The sequence below is a fragment of the Coccinella septempunctata genome, chromosome 4, assembly GCF_907165205.1.
Source record: "Coccinella septempunctata chromosome 4, icCocSept1.1, whole genome shotgun sequence".
In the NCBI taxonomy this organism is placed as follows: domain Eukaryota; kingdom Metazoa; phylum Arthropoda; class Insecta; order Coleoptera; family Coccinellidae; genus Coccinella; species Coccinella septempunctata.
The window spans coordinates 23,366,985-23,385,235 of NC_058192.1; the positions used below are offsets into that span (position 1 = coordinate 23,366,985).

Here is an 18,251-nt window from a genome sequence, read left to right on the forward strand (position 1 = left end):
GTGGGTGGTGATATCTTGATTCATAAATGAAAAACTATATTCCGAAATTCATTTCATTCGATGAAACCGTTTGTGAGATACATACCATTTTTTATGGTTTTTAAACAGCCTGTATTTTTTAAACTGAGCCAATTCCGAAAAAATGGTGGGGAAAAAAGTGTTTTTTTCGACCTCAAGAATCTACTGTTAAAATATTTGTACGAGTCAGACTTACCCTGTATATAATAATTTGATGCAAGACACCTTTTCTTTTTCCTTTATATGAGATCTATAGGCTGATTGTCCTCTTCTCAATATCGGTAGTAATAATGATAAGCTGGAAAATTAGGTGGGAACTCTCTGGAATATACAGGAATGTGACCAAATATCACAAAAAATAAAATCTAACCTATCAAACATTAGATTATGGGCTGAAAACCTCGACTCCATAAAATGAATCCGGTAAAAAACAACTACTATCATTAGTAAACAAGTTAATTCACTCTCCAGAGATAGCCTGATTCTATAAAAGTCTCAACAAACAGTCCTCCAAAAGAAGAGAAAAAGTTGTATCTGAAGATGACCATTTGTCAGTGCAAATTTCAAAAACGTTATCCACTGATAACATCACGGTCTTATTCAAAAGTAATAATAGGATCAAAAAGTTTTTTTCGAAACAAAAACCATTCAATTATGATGTCCAACATATTTAAAAAAATGCTTTGTTTGCAATGTGATAAATAATATACATCGGTCAAACAAGTGGAAGAAAGAGTGAATAGATTTACTCGTCACATCCTAATTAATATTTTAATATCCTTAATATCAATTTTTCTTTACCTTCTATATTCAGTAAAAGAAGTGGCCATCGCAGTAGATGAAACACCATCTATACAGGGTGTTTTCAAAGGTGAGGATTTTTTTTTTGACAGAAGGTAGATGTCCTCAGAACAAGTCATTTATCGAGAGTTGTGTATATAAAATATTCAACATGGCTGAGTACAACCCCTAGAACTTCGACAAAATATATGGCTTAATAATGGTTCAGTACATCCGAGTTTAGCTGATTAGTTGCATCAGGTCACTGTAAAAAAAAAATTATCGTCCGATTTGGGGTGAAAACAGTGTTGAAAATTGAGACAGTTTATTGAAAGTGCTTATGTTCACAAAGTGCTATTATTGTTACCCTATTTCATGAGCTATTTCATAAGATCGTTAAAGTTACTAAATACTGAGAAAAATGGCAATCCTAAGTTTCCATTTCCATTCCCACGTAAAAATCGAACGGACAAATATCCTAAACGAAACCATATGGTTGAATCAGTCATCACGGGATAAGTTTTTTCTCATTGCTTTGGCGATCATTCATATAACAAATGATCTAGGGTCGTATTAGCATCTATTTCAGTAATCATTTTCAATTTTTTTTCAACTTTGTCATTGTGAAAGTATTATATATTTGACCTACGATGAATATGGTACAATGCATCGGTTAATCAGCCAGTAAGATGTAAGCTGTGCAAGCTTTTTGAATACTTCGATTCCTCCCTCCCGAAGGCAAGGCATCTGAATATGAAGGAAAATATCTCGGAACACAATTCCCGCTTTTTATGATCGAAAAGGCCGGTAATGACATCTGATTTCCGTCGAATTCTGATGAAAAGAATTTCCTCATTTCTTGAGTAGGCCTGGAAACGAATTGAATTATAAAGGCTGCGAGAGGAGCAATTATCATGGGCAACCGTGAAAAATTGAACGTTTAATAGAGTGATGAGCTTTGATTTCTAACAAATGAATACGACAGGATGAAAATAATAATTAGGACAAGAAAGAAATCTCTGACAATCTTCGATTGCCGTTGAACATTCAATCATTCATGCTCCATGCCAAAATATCAAAGCAAAAAATGCAATGCGTTTTGAGGACAATTATTCAGCAAACAAAATACAATTTCGTTTAATGATAAATGCTCATTTTGTAGCCTTCATTGTCCAAGAACTCATTGGTTTGAACAAAGTACTTAAAAATGATAGACATATTTTGGACGATACTATGATTAATTTATTCAAGGTATAGGAGTCAATGAATATCCTGTTTTCATTTTTCGCAAACATTTTTGTTTAGGGGGAATAGAATTCTTCAAGTTGCCTACATTTAGATATTTATATTGATTGATGTAAAGACCTAGACTACTTTGATAGTCCGTAGGAAAATAATTAAAAAAAACCTCTTATTTTGAAATTCTCTTCCACGGTAAAATACTTGAAACTACATTGCTTACGAATTCATGGGTCATTAAGAGGAGTTTATATCAAGGGACTTTCTCGCCATCTGTATAAAGGCAAGCGCACATACAACGGCATCGGACGGACGGCATGGATCGGAATAAATTACTTTCAATGGAACTGAATGGAGCAACGCACATATGTGCGGACGGCAGGCATCGCATCGCATCGCATCCGACGGAATTGAGGAACGAGAATTAAATTCCGACCGATGCGTGCTGTGCCGGCCGATCCCGACATATGTGCGATACCAATCGGAGATTGCCGCGGCATCTGCGTCATTTTACAAGTCTCTACATGCAGCGGCTTGTACGGGTAGTCATACGAAATACGAATTCACGGCAAAAGCATGAGTTTTCAGGAGAACTTAATACTGCGAGTACAAAATTATAATGAATTGTACAGGGTGGGCAAATTTCGGTGTTTTAGCACTACAGAAAGCTGCTAAAACATCGAAATTACCCGTTTAAAAGTAAACCAGAGGAAATAGACAAAATCTGATACCCCATTCTCGTTCTCTTTTTCCGAGAAACTTACAATAGTAGTAGTGATTTTTGGCCACTTTCTTTTGTTTTCGAGTTATAAGCAAAAATTGGAAAAATGGCGATATCGAAATAAATTTATATCTCCGCTTATACTGATGATAGAGCTCTGAAATCGAAACATTATATAGGCACTTTTTTACGTAGAATCCAGTGGCGTGCTCGCCTTTTTAGCAGGAATTTTAATTACGAAGCTATGATCCAAAGTATGGTTTTTTAAATGGGAACCCTAGTTTTCTGTGCAATTTTTGGAAAGCTTAATTTTTACTGATTTCAAAAATATATAACATCATATGGTTTGTATCAATATAAATGATAAAAAATGGTCAAAAACCTTTTTTCTCAATATTTCTATGGTTTCAACTTTTGATGAGCACAGAAACATATAGCATCGTATGATTACCACTGTCTCCTTCTTTAAGTCTTTTCATTATTATGAAAATTTATTAAATATATCTGATTCAAATTTTGTGAAAATTGGTAAACTGCATAGAAAGAATGACATTGCTGGAAGGAGACGGCTTTTGTTATAGGAAACTCTATTTTTCTGTGCTCGTCTAAATTTAAAACCATAGAAATATTGAGAAAAAAGGTTTTTGACCATTTTCTATTATTTATATTGATACAAACCATAAGATGTTATATATTTTTGAAATCAGTAAAAATTAAGCTTTCAAAAAATTGCACAGAAAACTAGTGTTCCCATTTAAAAAAACAAAACTTTAGATCATAGCTCCGTAATAAAAAATCCTGCTAAAAAGGCGAGCACGCCACTGGATTCTACGTAAAAAAGTGCCTGTATAATGTTTCGATTTCAGAGCTCTATCATCAGTATTAGCGGAGATATAAATTTATTTCGATATCGCCATTTTTCCAATTTTTGCTTATAACTCAAAAACAAAAGAAAGTGGCTAAAAATCACTAGTAACTATTGTAAGTTTCTCAGAAAAAGAGAACGAGAATGGGGTATCAGATTTTGTCTATCTCCTCTGGTTTAAAAGCTGTAGTGCTAAAACATCGAAATTTGCCCACCCTGTACAATTTAAGTGACAGAAATTATAGCAACCATTTTTTTTTTCGTCCTTCATCAAGTCCGGAAATAAATGAACATATTCTCCAAAATCCTTCCTTTTTTACATATGTCATGTATCCACATTCGTCTACGATTCCTTCGCTTTTGAAACTCTTCTTCCTCCAGAACGAACGCTGGTTCCTCACCGCAACTAATCTATTCCTCCGGAGTCCGGCGATTCCGATGTTATATGTGCGATACCTTCATAAAAATTCCGCCGCTGCCGTGCCGTTCCTTCCATGCCGTCCGTCCGATGCCGTTGTATGTGCGCTTACCTTAAGGCGTAAAGGGGGAAAGACTACCAGAATGTGGGGTGTTGCCAGAACAATTGAACAATAAGTAGAAGTTACGAATATTACAATAGTTTCCACTTTCGTCGAAAAGATGGCGGCACTTTACGAACATCTTTTTTCAATTTCACCAGGATACGAATTATAGCCAATAGCGAGACTTTTCGAGAAATTTTTCCATGAGAAAATTCATAGAAAAGATAATAAAATGAATGAATCTTTGTTCTTCAAGGAAAAAAATTAATTTTTTTTTCGTTTGACCACTAAAAAAAATTCTGGCTTTCCGAGATGACGAACTGATTAAATTGAATTATAATGAAAATCCCATATAAATTGGTGGTAAAATATTCATTTTCTCCTTTTGAACTGAACGGTGGAGACCCCTCTTGATGAATGTGGCGAATTTGAAGAAATAAGTGGCTTCTCGTTGAATACTTCGCTTGTGGAAATCATTTGTCCACTGCAGAATATGCGTATTGACCCCGTTTTAACCTATCAAAAAGTGCTACACTCCATTCACTATTATGAAAAATGTTAGTTGACCTTGGAATAATTTTCTTAAGTTTTGTAACTAGAACGCAGTGAGTTTGGTACACTTGAAATGTAGTTAATGTGAGCTTTATTTTTGGTGCTTCATCTTAGGGTTGATTTTTTTGATATCTACAACTGATGCAACCTTTAACCGAAGAAGATAACCAACATTATCTCTCCTCAAGCTTCTGCATATTATGTGTCAATAATCCAATTTTCTTCCATAGCAAAAATAAGTATATTCAAAAACAGATCTCTTGTATTTTCCATGCAAATAACTAGATTTCGTATGCCTTCACTTAGTTTGTTTAAACGTCAATTATGTTCGTCACATATTTTCGATTTCATATTATCCGAAGTGATTCGACATTGTGATAAAATACCTAATTATTGAGACTTTTACGTAGAGCGGACAACATAGCGCTGATTTAAAACCCAAAAATGTATTGACAAGCTTCATAACCCCACCCCATAACCCGTAAAGTTTCCATGGCCAACCGAGTGCTAAAATAAAAGTGAATGGAGTATAGTTGTAGACTCTTTACCGGAATTCGTAAGATCTCTCTAAAACGACATTTTTCGAAGTGAGCTCCTCATTGCTAGAATCCCATAGAGGGAAATTCATCAATCAATATTGTTATCGTATGTTTTTTCCTCTTTAAAATTTCCCCGACCTCACGATCGACGGATGTTTTTGGGGGACGTCACTCATGCGGAAAGTTCTGTTTACTTACAAATCGCAAGAGGAGAAGGAGGTCTCAAAGGCGAAATGAAGCACTATATATGCTTTTCAGATCGAATTATGTGGAGCTATAGATAGGAAAGTCCATCTTGGCTCAATCCGAATAAAACTGCCCATACGTATTGATGTAATACCGGGGGTGGATAAACAGTTTTTTTTTTCATGAAGTGAGGTCTTTCTTTGCGTAGGAAGTAAACAGGTATCTTTTACTTTGAAATTACGTCTTGAGAAATATAAAGACATTTTTTAATATTCAGTGGGTGGTCACGGATTCTACATATATTTTCTTATTCCGATATTATTCTGATATACTGGTAAGTAACCTGAATTTCCCTTCATGGGAGCTCATTTTGAATTTTACGTGAGCCATGAGATAGTTCAGGTTCAGGATAGCATTTTGTTACTTTGTTAATATGAAACTTCTACATCTCATTCTCAGATTTATTTCAAAATTCATATATTTTCTGATTCACGTAAATGAAATCAAAGTATTATGTAATAAATAAAACCACACTAAACTTACTATGTATACTCTGAAATGATTCTCCTGCATATTTTCTCTTCAAGGTTTGGGTAGATTTATGACAACTGTATCATAGTAATCCAAGTGAAATTGTAGAAAGTCATACAAAAAACCGAATGATTTTTTTTGCTTTTTTCTGCAAGCTCTAGCGCTCTTGTTTCCAATTCTGGGATTACCTCCATAAATTCTCAATTAAACCTACCCCAGAAAATGAAACTCGGAACAAGATATCTTGCAATCTAAAATTCAATAAATTTTTTAATACCTATCCGCGGTTTCACAAAGTTTTATCGGGGTATCAACGCTTGATTGAAGGATAAACGTCAATTTGTTTTCAATCGATAATTCAGTCATGAGCATTCAGAATATCATTCTTTCATCAAATTATGATCCATATCCATTCATTCAATGATTCCCAATTGCGACTTCTTCAATATATTCAGAAATGAAGAGGTTTCAGTGATTTCACTTTGGAAATAGAGTTACTGTCAGTTGGTTGATTGTTTTGTTTCTGAATAAATTTGTTGGTTCAGAAACAAAACAAAACAATGCTTAGGTACTCCTTGTGCTTATAGGTCGGTGATTCAGCCGCCAGGTGGCGTTTAGAGTTTTGGATATGCTGAAGATAGAGGAAGGGTAAAGTCGCGTCCACACTATGCCGAACGACATCATTCGACCTGAGTCGAGCGGAAAAGTCGAAAGAGCCTGGACGTGTGTCGAATCGAATCGAATCATCCAAAAGTCGAATCGAATCATGTCGCTTCCAACCCGAATCAGCGCGGTCCCGCTCAAAGAAAGTCGAATCGAATGAAGTCAAAATTCATAGTGTGGACGTGTCGGATGGGATTCAGATCAGTCGACACCTTGATGAAGACGATCTTAGAAGAATTAGTGGTCTAAACCCCAATGAATTAATAAACTACCAAGTACAACATCGCCCTGAAATAATTTTTCATAGTCAAAATCGTTCGATAACTCTCATCATATTTGAGAGTGATCTGCAATGTCCAGAACACCTATTTAAAAAAAAAACCCTTAATTTGGAGGGTTTGCTAACACCATTCTGAGTCGTTCCTATACTCTAAGTTGAGCTCGTTGACTTATCAAGGAGAAGATCCTCCATGTTCCTCCATGATCCCCATATTCACCATTAACTGTGGTTTTTATCCAGATAGAAACCACAGTTATGAATCCCTTTTGAATGAGTTTTGAGTTCGCTTCGCTTAGAAAGGTTCGTGAAATGATTATAAAATCGTACACGATTCAGGTATAATCAATGGCTCTGCTCTCGTCACTGCAATTCAGTGTTCCTCGTTTAGCTTCTAGATCACACACAACATTTCATATTGAGGTACCTAATTCCTAACATCACTTTTTCTGTCCGCTAACAACAATGTTATAACAATCTAAGGACGATGGCGAATTGGCTACTTCAATTCAGATCGTAACACTTGTCGATATTCATATCGTCGGGTGGTATGCATCTGAATTTATCCTTATTATTTTATTCATTGCCTCCCCGTTAAGGCGTGATCATTCTTCATTAATCTAAGGAATGTTGACATTTTTTCTTTCATTATCTCCATTTCAGGAAATCCTGGAACCACGCGTTGGTAATTTTTGTTTTGTTTTGTTTCTAAGACTTCCTTATTTTTTGTCTGCTTCATCATCGTCGATGTATTATTTGTAATTTTTTTGTATTATTGTATACACCTGTAATTGGGTCTCGGTCTGTTGGATGTATTTCTGTATAAATAAATAAATAAAACGAAGAAAAACTATTTCTCTCGACATTTCTTGATACTACATGGGTCTCGCCCAAAATCTACGAGGACATGGGCGTCGCTGACCACCTGCAACTGCGATTATTACTGCAATAGCTGCTGCCAAAAAAGGATAATCATTCATTTTGTTTTCCAAAATCCAACTCCTACACATTCAGTGCTCGAAAACACCTGAGTCGAACCGTTCTTCATCATTCGAGACGTCTACACTGCAAAACTAGTCTGGACGCCGTGTCGAATAGAACGTAGCGAACCGAATGTGTCGCCCCGTATAGGTCGAATGATGTCGTTCGGCATAGTGTGGACGCGACTTAAGATTACTTAAACAACAAGAAAAAGTCCATCTAACTCTCAATGTCCATGTTTACATCTACTCATTTCTGTTTACATTTACCCCAAGATTTGAATGTTCATATTATATTTGTGTTTCATGTAATAGTGTTTTCTTCGTTTCAAGACTTGAGTATCAAGAATCTCGTTGTTGACATGCCTGGAAATTGTATAATTTGTGACAAATATTAGTCTGAGAGCTGGCGACGAAAATCAACAACAGTTTTGTAATGGCTCATATTTAAATATTAGTTAGTTTTGGTGGTGTACATGAGCATCCACTCTCAAGTTCAGGTAGTGGAACATCTGGCGGCGACGCCCTTTGATTTATGTAAAATTACAATATCCGTACTTTTCGTGACTGCTGACTGCCTCCGTTCTATAGATATGTGGCCAGACTATTTTATTCTCAAATAATATATGATATTTGAGCAATAAATGCATTTTCAGCCAGTAAAAATCTCTTGAAACGACATCGTTAAGGCACAGCAACTTCTGTGCGGTACTGACCCACCGTGTTTCACTAAAATAAGGTCTGACCACTTTCTCAAGTTTTCTGTTCTAAGTTCTATAAACTAGATGGGTGATTATTTTTATTCATTACAAAATACTTGTAGAGTATGTTGTAATTTTATATACCTACATCAAAGCTCGTTGCCGTTACCTGACATTGAGAGTGGGTGCTGACTAATGAACACCCTCAATACTGAATCATATTGGATTATGGGCCATTACAAAACTCTTGTCGATTTTTGTTGCCAGCTCTCGGACTATATGCTGAAATGAATAACTTCGGATCGGGGTAAATGTAAACAATAACATATCGATGTTGATCACAGAAAGTTCTCCTTCGTAGCTGCGCAATGCGGTATCTTCTCTTTCCTCTATCTACGGGATTTGCCAATAAAATCCCATTGAGCTACAACAAGAACAAAAGCGTCTTCTTGCTCTGTAGTGCCTATTTTTTTAACTGGGTAACAGGATAAAAAAAACGTTTGCACTGTCTGATGGGTTGCCCTAGTGGCAAATAGGTATGTCACAGATAATATGCACGCAATGCGCACCAGTAGAATCAGTTATAATAGGAAATTCCATTGGTAAAATTAAATTAAAATCTTTTGGAACTATTTAGTATGTTCGAAGATGCACAGTTATAGTGGTCAGTTCAAAAAGAGAAAATGATTATCTTCTGTCAGAAACCACTAATTTATGTGGAGTTTTCATTTTAATTCGATTCAATCAGTTCGTCACCTCGGAAAGTCAGAAATTTTTTTATTCGTCAAACGGAAAAAAAAATTTTTCATTGAAGAAACAATATTCATTTATGATATTAACTTTTCGAGGTGCAATAATCTCTCCTATGAATTTCCACTTGAAGAAATTTCTCGAAAAGTCTCGCCATTGGCTAAAATTCGTATCCTGGTGAAATTGAAAAAAGACGTTCGTTAAGTGTTGCCATCTTTACTACGAAAGTGGAAACTACTGTAATATACTTATCGTTCAAGTGTTTCGGCAAAACCCCACATTCTGGTAGTCTTTCTCCCTTTAAGCCTTATACGGATGGCGAGAAAGTCCCGTGGTATTAAACTCCTCTTAAAGGAATTCGTTATAATTCAACTATACTCTAGAGCAGACTGAAAATTTCATGGAAATTTAAAAACTCAACTTCTAGAATAATAATTACATTAGGTATGCGTGGAGGATGTATTTTTCTTTTATTCTGCATACTTGTTTAATGTTTCAAATCACACATTTAAATCAAATTTTTCATCATTTATGAATGAGTCTGTGGTTGATATATTACTTATTTTTTAAACCAAAAAAAAATTTTTTTTGAAGCATGAACAACTATTGTTACTGTAAGAAAAAATTATAAATTCTTGGTATAGCTTCAAAAGGAGGAAAACCCTTTTGGAAGAATCAGTGAACTTCACTGAATTGCTATAAAAAAATGTTTCAACTTTGTAGTCTAGCACAAACAGGAACGTAGATAGAAGAAAACCAATGTTTAATTAAATCAACCAAATGCCAATTTTGTCATAAAACTTAAACATAAACGAAAGGCAAAAGTGGATTGCAGTTGACGACATTATAAGTTTGATGGAAAAAGAGATCCAGAATGTGCCATTCATTTCTTGTACCTCTTAGGGATAATGTGTTTCAGTTCAAACATAAGTAATTTTGCTCCCTCTATAAATTATGAACCATGGGGTCTTATTGTCGTTCTCCATGGAACTCCATTTTCGGCACATTTCCGCAGAAATGCTTTCGTCATACCTAACTTTCGTGTTATTTCGAAATGATTCAAATTCGAATCAATGGAAAACCATGTATTATTTTTCCCCTTTCTGTTTGATCATTGAGAGTGCTCTCCATTTCGTGATGCACGTATCTACCCTAAAATTGAATGTCTAAGGTCGTTCGTTCGGAATACTTGAAGCACAATATTTTCAGACGGCAAATATCCAAGATGCGACAGAATTCCACGCAACAGCAGGAATGTAACGAATAAAATTTAGTCGAAACGAAGGAAGAGATAACTCCAAAGAAAAATGGCGGGGTGTCTGGAATTTCATTAAGGTTGCAAGTACACATTACATTTTCTGAATAACAATGTCTTTGAAAAAATATATGGAAAATGCGAACCCTTGCTACGAGTTGAATTATTCGATACACACCCACGTATATATATATTGTTTTCACGAAACACGAACGCTTTACATTTTTTAGGCATATATTCAGCTGAGCTGAGCACTAGAGTATCGCCAAAGAAACATATATCATTCGTTCGTGGCCCATATAAGAGCTCTTCTGAATTTGTTCCTCCTTTCGCTTTGTTATTGAACTGAGAACTCATAGGAAAAGCGTTGTGAATTCACAGAGAAATACTTTAGTTCTAATAGAGACAGCTGAAAATATACTAACTGACAAAGAAACTGCAACACCAAGAAGGAGCTGTTTAAATTTAATTTTTTTGGTAAAACATAGATAGTATAGCAAGAAGTAAATGATTTAAATTTGGATAAAAAATCGGTTTTTTAAAATAAACATTTTTTGTTACTTAAATATTGTAGTCGTTTTTTGAAAATTTTTTAAATTTTACAACAAACCAGCTGTTCGAGGATATCGAATGTCGATGTTTAGTTGTTGTTAAAATGCCTAGAGCACGTGTACGCGGAATTTATCGACAGCTAAGTAAATTTGAAAGAGGTCGAATATTGGTTTACGGGAGGTGGGGTTGTCATTTCGAGAAATCGCTAACCGTACGAACAGAAATCCAATTACTGTTGAGATGTTGTCAAGCGTGATTTGATAATGCCCAAAATCGAAGAAAAGTAGGCACCGGACCTCGAAGGGGCGCAAATGAAGTTCAAGATCGGCGTCTAAGACTTATGGCCATTAGAGACCAATTTTCGACAACTCGATCTTTGAACAAGGTCATCCTGTAACTGTTCGAACGGTTTACCGCCGTATAAGGTCTTTTGGACTGCAGCATTATCGACCCCATCTTGTGTTAGCTCTAACGGTTGAGCATCGACGGCAACGATTACAGTGTTGCAGAGAACGACAACATTGCCCACATTGGAATGTGGAATGGCATCAGGTCGTCTTTTTCTTTTCTGATGAATCTCGATTCTCCTTGGGTGCACATGATGGCCCAAAAAGGGTAAGACGACGTCGAGGAGAATGACGTGAATCTCATTTTGATGTTGAGCGTCATGTACACCGGACAGTAGGCGTTATGGTGTGGGGTGCAATCGCACATGGAAGTAGGTCACCTTTAGTCTTTATTCGAGGTAACATGGCAGAGCTGCGTTACCTTCAAGAAATAGTGGAGCCATATGTTCTTCCTTACCTTAACCGACTTGAGAATCCAATATTTCAGCAAGATAATGCTCGAACAGAGTTAGTTTAAATTTTTTTGAAGCGACCCATGTGAATCTTTTGTCATGGCCGCCCAGATCCCCCGATATTTCGGTCATAGAGCATGTTTGGGACATCAAGGCTTGGAAATTTTCCCCAGCCACCACGGACTTTGGCGGCTCTGAGACATGAAGTACAGGTATCTTGGGATAGTATCCCTCAAGAAGAAATCTTCTTGCATCAATGCCAAGACGTGTTGGGGAGTGTATAGATAACCGCGGTGGACAAACACATTATTTACAAATTTATATAATTACAAATAAAATTTTTGTAAACCCTTCTTTTTTTTTCCTCAAAGTTTAATCATTTACTGATTGCTATACTATCTATATTTTACCAAAAAAAATTTAAAATTTAAACAACTCCTTCTGGGTGTTGCAGTTTCTTCGTTAGTATAATAAATATCACCCAATGAATTATTTGTTTTTTGAATTCATGTTTGTAGATTTTAAGGCGGGCTACATTGCACTGCGATATTGAGATCTTGTAGAGTTCTTATGAACTCCAAGGAATGCAAACTTATTGTAGAAAGGGAGTAGTTAATTTGTTACCAGATCACCTGGAATCTTTGAAGCATATTGATGAGAATAGATCGGCGAACAAATCAGCATATTCGGTGTCATACCCTGTACCTACTTTCTAATTCCCCCTAAGCTACTACTACACTGTAAAATTTCATCCTCTACCTGCAGATACATCACACGATAAAAATAATTTTCATAATTAATTACCTTTAAGCAAAACCAGTTAATCGATTCCTGAACTAAATCCAGGGGCTACGGGAGTTAGTGGAATAATTAAAAAATTATAATATTCCGTTAGACGAAGGAAGCTCATTTTCTCTAATCGATTCCGGAGATCAGTGGAAATTTCCTGCCCGCAGAATATCCTCCCGACGAAGAGTAAATAACAGGATCCATAGTATATCCCGGATCAGTTCATATGTCAACGTTTGATCCGTTAACCCCAATTCATCCCTCCTAAAGTATCCTAACAATTGATTTTCCAAATCCGTAGGATATTAAACCACAGACTAAAACTAGAATTACCTATATACATTATCCGTGAGAGTTCTGTTCAGCGCCATCAATTCGTTACTCAGTCGTATAACCGAGGATTTTCAGGATACGTGTTAGATTTTTCTCTCGATACTGCCAGTTTTGTGAATTTGCCTGATGAAAGTTATAATGCTGGACTGTTATGAAACCCCTCGAATTGTTAATGGTGTTTGTTAGAGTGGAAATCCAGCAAAATTTATAATCCTTGCGGAATCATTATTTTGTGGAATTCTGCATGAAAAAGAATATAACCATGTAGGCTTTTGAAATATTCACAGTGTCCTTTATTTGAATGAATATCTTGGTCCAGTGCAATACTTACTTATCAGTATTGAAAACAAAGTGTTTTATTATTATCTGTAATCTTTATTTCATGATTTGCTGTGGGGTTCAAGTTCACCATTTTATCATTATTCTAAAATTGCAATTTTGAATTTATAAAATTCATTCCAGTGATGAATCTCCAAATATACCTAATTATGATTAAGAACTGAATTCTTTCGGAATAAAAATCGGTTTTCAAATACGTCTCTAAATTTTTTTTGTGAAAATTTTATATTCTTTTGCTGTCGAATAGTTAGAAGGGCATTTTGAAAAAATTTAAATTTTTGTATCCATACCTTGACCAATTTGTACATACGAGGAGGGTTTCAAATTGGGAAAATGAAGTCTATATACAGGGTATTTGAAGGTGAGGCTTCTTTTTTCAACAGAAGGTAGAATAACTGGTCAAAAAGAAGCGTTTCACCAAAAACCACCTATACAAAATTTTCGAAATTAAAAATTTGAAAAACACAGCGGAAATGATTACTGAAATAGATAGATAATAACAAACTTTAGACCGTTTGTTAGCTAAATTATCGCAAAGCAGTGGGAAAAAACTTCGACCATGTGGTTTCGTTTAGGATATTGGTTCGTTCGATATTTACGTGATAATAAAAATGGAAACTTAGGGTTGCCGAATTGTTCTCATTATTTTTCAGTTACTTACACGATTTTACGAAATGGCTCATTTCGATACCAACTGATAGAAGAGACTTAAGACACAAGTGTAAAATATAGAATAATACTTGAAAATGTCACCAATAAAATTATCACAATGGGAATCACAATCTTGTTCGAACACTTCAACAATCGTCGTAAAAATGGAATGAAATGGGGAAACATCATAGCACTTTTTCAACATAACTAAGATAAGCAACTTTTCATAGAAAAAGGATCCTCCCTCACTAAAAATTAAGAGAGGAGTCTAGTAGAAATATGTATATCGAACAGACACAAGCTCCCGGATTGCTGCTTAGAGGGACTTATTTATAAGAGAGTTTCTACTAACTAGTAGACCAGGAGATCCATCTTTATGGATGGATTTGCCTTCAAAACCATAGTGAGATGATTTAATGAGGAATTTTTGTCTAAATGGGGTCCAAGGAGTGATTTCAGTCAATCAAACCTTATCATTGAGAGGCCCTCCTCTAAGTATAAGGTAAAAAATTCCTAGCCCTTTAAAGAAAACGACTTTTTTTGTGTTGCCCACGCTGCCAATGGTGGTGCAAGAAGAACGTTACGGATGTATCAATATTTCTCGACATTTTTAAATTTTAAGTGGATTATATCAGTGTGTTTGAGGAAAACATAGAAAAATGCCATTTTTCCTATAAATAATGAGGTCTAGAATTTCCCTACAGTGTAGCCAATTGACATGATGTTTTACCACTGGCGCACACTCGTGGAACTTCATTATTGGAGTCAAAATGAGTCGCTATTTGTGTTTTAATTTTTCGTGTCTACAGTATCAGCCCTTGGTAATGCACTGATCATTTATGTTTGTTCATTTTATAGGAAAGAATTATCATTTATATACTTCGGCACATAAACTGAGACATAAAACCGAACAATTAGGAGACATCAACCTCAACTCATCAGGCACATAATTAATTGAAGAAGAAACGCTGCCGAAATTAAATTCGCCCATTTGAGCTGACATTACCGGGTTTGTCGGTCTGCTGCAATTATGAATGAAATGACGGTCAGATGAGACTGGAAATTGGCCGAAAGCTTAATCGGTCGTTAGACCATTCTCGAGTATTTTTTTGCTGCGGAGAGCGCCACTTGAAATAATGGCCGTGCTCCAACCTCTCTCGGCTTCAGCTACTGCACCAATTTGTTGCTCTTGTAGTGCAATAATAGTGGTTGGATTCAAACCGAAATGATTTCTCTGTGAGGTTTATTATGGATTGTTAGGATATATATGTACTTACTTTTCAAAATACATTTGAAATTGAAAAATAAATGGTTCCTAGAAACTCTACTTTTACTCCACGAAGTTTTTCATGAGAAGTTTAACCATGCATTGAAAATCTCTCTTTCACGCCATTACTCCGCCATCTAAATGATTTAAGGACCAATTGGATTGCCACTCCGTCTGCAGATATGATGCTAACCTCAAACGCACAAAGTTGTGAATTTGTAATAGCATTTCAAGTTAACTCGTTGAGTTTCAACAGCTCGATGAATACAGCGCCATCTAAGGGATTGGGAATAAATGAAAGAATGAATTTCCTTTAAAACTTTTTTTTCATCGAATTTGCCGTATACTTTTGTATAAGGATATATGTATTTCACCCCACCAACCCCTATTTAAAGACTTGTTGAGCATTAGTTGTTTAGATAACGAAATTGGGGAAAATAATTCCTCATCAAATTCGCTCCTCTAGGTATTATGTAGTTGGTTAGGCCGAAGGGTTTTGGAAAAATCAATTATGTATGCAATAAAGTTTGCCGTGTTTTAGTAGGGACACTCTATATAGCAGCTACCAGTCGCAAAACTAAGGATCATGAGGGAGAGCACATGCAAATCCCAATAACCTACATTACCAACTTCACAAACTCTCCCTTGTATTGAATGTGGGCCAAGGATACGAAGCAATTAAAACCGATTTATGGTTCGATCAAAACTTGTGTAATTTACACAAGTAGCGAAATGAATGGAGAATCTTCGAATCATTTCGCACACTGAAAACTCGAACTTGGCGAAAATCAATTGGAGCCGCTCTTCGCCTGTTAAGGACGGAAAACGCGCAGCTTCCACGACTAGAAAACCGCGAGAAAGTTCTTATTCGGGTGGTTTTATTCTGAGCGATTCTTCTGGTATTCGGTAACGCATTCAGAGAATCGTGGAGCTTGTGGAACTCCATTCAAAAACTGCATTCGCTAATTCATTATTTTCAACTTAAAGGCTTGATTTTTTTGTAACAGAAGTTGAAGAACATTTTGATGCCACTGCGATTCGTTTTTTCCAATCGAATACATAAAAATGTATTGAGTTTTAATAATCGATTTAATTTTTTTTCAAGGGGTTTCTGTAATATTTTGCTGAAAGGCTCGATGCAATGGCATCATCAGTACGGTGAAAATATTCCTAAATCACCTTCTATATTTTATGAAAGAACCGAAAAACTGATAAATTCGGGTTGCCATTGAAAAAACAATGTTAGGATCACCCTGTGTCGCCAACAACATTTTTATTTTGTCGAGCTGAAGTTGTTTGGTAACATCACAGAAAAATAGATATCTGATTCCTGAATAGAGATATGTATGGGATTTTTTTATTATTAAATTCAATTACAGAATAAATTCGTATTCAGTTGTGTCGTTTGCAAGAACCATAGGACCATGATGAGATATATAATTTACGCACTAGGGACTAGGATTATATTTCGTCTATAACAATATAAGTATTCTCTTCGAGTTCTTGAATAGATGAGGGCCAATTAGCATAAACCCTTGGAATATAGATACATGGAAAGGAAAATAAACATTAGTTGTTGTCCAAAGACTGGAGTGAGATAGTTGTAGTGTCGCCAATCACAATTGAGTAACGCCACTGCCTTAGTGTCGCCAGTATCTTTCACATTTATTGATGGGGCCTGTTAGAGGTCGCTAGAATATACTCATATGTACTTTCAAGTGCCTACTAGCATTTCATTGGGGATTCGGGATTCTGTGCCGTTTTGCATTCAGGCGCAAGTTGTTTCGATCTGGCGGTTTCAAAAGACCGAAATCATGGTCAGCTTCTACTCTTTTTCGATGGAATGTTCTTTCAGTCGGCATCCTGATCAATGGGCAATTGCCTAGTTCGATTCAGATCGTAGCATTTGCTGATATGTATTTGTATCGACGGGTGCTATACATCTCAATAAATTAATAATTATTTATAATCAAAAAAAGATAATTTTCTAGTTATCCTCTGTCACAAAATGACAGCTGCCAAGATACCGGACTATTCAAAATGAAATCTCTAATTGGAAAGGCTGTTATCTACGGATTTAGTTTTGATAAATTGTTCCGAAATTATTGTTCAAGCTCAATGCAGGGTCGGAAACGAAGACATTGTTCTCTGTCCTTCGTGTTGGGAGTTCCGTCAACAGATGGAAGTCGCCACATTTCTGCTTCGTGTAGTAAATTGGATCATTACGCGAGATGACTCTAGAATATAATGTATAACCCCATATTTACCGCGGGGGATTTCGGACGAAGGATTCAAAATACCACAATCACGAACTGGTGATGTTAATTCGACGGTGGCGTCATGTGCGAAGCCTTTGTTGAAAGTACAGAGAGAAAGGATTATTTCTTGATGCCAGACTATTCATAGAATAGATGTTTCGTTATGAACGCAATTTTGCTGAGGTTAATTCCTTTACGCGTTCGAAATGTTGGGGGAAAGGTTTCGAAGAGCATGCAAATAGCATTTGCTATTGAAGCCTCCTTCAGTAATGGATATGCCTGCTTCCAATCGCTTATTCTAAATAAAAATTGTACCATCAATATGACCAAAATATTTAACGAGCTATCCAAATATGCTGTCAGAAAACAATCAAATATAGACATGAAAAGTTATATAGGAAAAAATAACATTTTGTGTGTGGTGTAGAGGCTATTTTTGACCATTTTTTTTTGTTTCGGTTCTTCGGCTCTCCGAAAACGTCAAAAATTTTTCTAGCATAATATAATCGATGTTCCATAAATTCTCAATCCGTATATAGAGGGTTGGGCATAAGTCAATGCAGTTGATGACATTATTAGTTTTTCGAAAAAAGACGACATGAATGGCACATTCATTTTCCTCTATCTCCTTGGGTTGAAAAGTTGTAGTTCAGGTACCACCAATTTTATCCACCCTGTATATGTA

General features: G+C 35.8%; 1 protein-coding gene across 1 annotated transcript in view; it reads left to right on the forward strand.

Annotated features, from left to right (window-relative positions):
• LOC123311024 (26S proteasome non-ATPase regulatory subunit 1) overlaps positions 1 to 18,251 on the forward strand; it is a 79,359-nt gene that overhangs the window by 37,938 nt on the left and 23,170 nt on the right. The gene's annotated exons all lie outside the window — the stretch shown is intronic.